Source organism: Battus philenor, unplaced genomic scaffold (genome assembly GCF_028537555.1).
Source record: "Battus philenor isolate CCGP_79_NKW_IND1 unplaced genomic scaffold, ilBatPhil1.0.hap1 SCAF_28, whole genome shotgun sequence".
In the NCBI taxonomy this organism is placed as follows: domain Eukaryota; kingdom Metazoa; phylum Arthropoda; class Insecta; order Lepidoptera; family Papilionidae; genus Battus; species Battus philenor.
Genome location: NW_027181691.1, coordinates 8253047 through 8254922, shown reverse-complemented (window position 1 = coordinate 8254922; position 1876 = coordinate 8253047).

Here is a 1876-nt window from a genome sequence, read left to right as displayed (position 1 = left end):
ATATAACTATATCATTAATGCCTTTATCACACCTGGTGGGCAACTAACTATGCGATTCCTAGCTCCTGCTAGGAAAAACATTAGTGAGAACAGCATCGCCTCACTGATGAACAGTGACGAAGACAGGCCTGCGTTCCTCAAACGTTAGATCGATAATTGAAGACGTAATTAATAGTAATTAAGGTGAAAATAATACAGGTCGGGTAAGATATTAAAATAATAGGAGGAAAGTGAAATACTAATGTGAAATAAATAAAACAAATTGGTGTAAATAAGCAAAAAATATTTAATTGTGAAATTGAATAAGTTTTTATTTATTTATGGATAATATATATTATAAATAGGATTGTAATGACCAGTCCTATAAATACGATAGGGGAGAGCGAGAAGCCAATAGTGGCGTCCATAAAAAAAATATTACAATTATATAGTTTTCTTTCAAAATTTCAGACAATGTAAGAAACTGACTACTGTTTAATGGCTGTCTGTTAATCTAATGACTCTCGAACATGTTTGAGATAAAAGAAATGCGCTCGTCAATCCGCTTGCTATGTGAGGCGAAAATTAGCACATGTTATCTATGTGAGTAAATAATCCATGAGGTAGAAGTGTCTATGTCCATCAATGGGCATCCTACTGCTGAAATGATTATGATGATTTCCCTCTGTGCTCTATTGGGCTTTGTATTTGACGGTGGTCACCAATATCGTTACTATCCTGTCATCATTATCATCATAATATCAGCTGATGGAAGCCCACTGGGAGACATGGGATTCTACAAAAGGTAGTCACAATGACCGGTCTTATTACCTACATCCAGCTACTCCTCGCGACCTTGGCTATTTCTGTCCACCTAGTGAGGGATTTACCCACGCCACGTTTACCGGTTTCGACACGTAAGGCAATATATTTACAGATTTTTATAAAAAAATGTGTATCCGTATTTATGTCTAGATCAAATTATGCAAATATGCAGAAGTAGACGTAATTAAAAATTATCAAAACACCTAATTAATTTTTTTTTATTTACAGCCGTTTCCGAGAAGCCGAAAAAACAGATTGAAGGTACGACGTGAAAATCTTTTATATGATTTGCTAGATTTACATTTGATGATCACTATCATATATGGTGATGGGTGATGTGCATCAAGGTGATGAAATACTTTCTAATCTTTAGTAATACAAATAAAAGGTATACAAAGCAGCAAGTAGAGCGGAGGTTGTCTACCTATAGGGTGGACGAGGACTTCGTTCAGGTCGACTGAAATCGATGGATTCAGGACGCTTCCAATTGGTCTCATTGGACATTTACGATGATGATTAAAATGTGTACTACTTGTCTGTACTACTTCTGTTCACGTGAGAACTGGTCTCTACTTACACAATTTTTGTTAGAAGTTTAGTTCTCCGATTTGATTTAGACGCGATCAGTGTGGGGCGTTCATTAGAACGCACCCCATTATTATCGATGAACGCATCTGTTTATGCATGCCCCTTCCTACACTCGATACATCTCGCTCTCTCTCTGACGCGCCGCGCTACCGAGCGGACGTGTCGCTTCAACCGCTGTATAACAAAGGAAATACTTGTAACTCAGATTGAGATTTCTTGTTCTGTGATATTATATAAGTTTAACTATCCGGCAAGTGTTTTTCTTTACATCGAATTATCTATTGCGGGACGAGGGGCCCGTACTGACGACCACCTCTCAAGTGAAATGTCGCTGCCATCGTATAAAGTCTCTGAATATATTTTAAAACGATAACTCTTGGGTTTCATTTTACTTGCCATGGAGAAGAAACAAATACGTTTATGGGTGGTCTCTCACCACTTCCCCCTTAAGCTCGTGTGATGATACTGTTTCAGACGAGGAAGA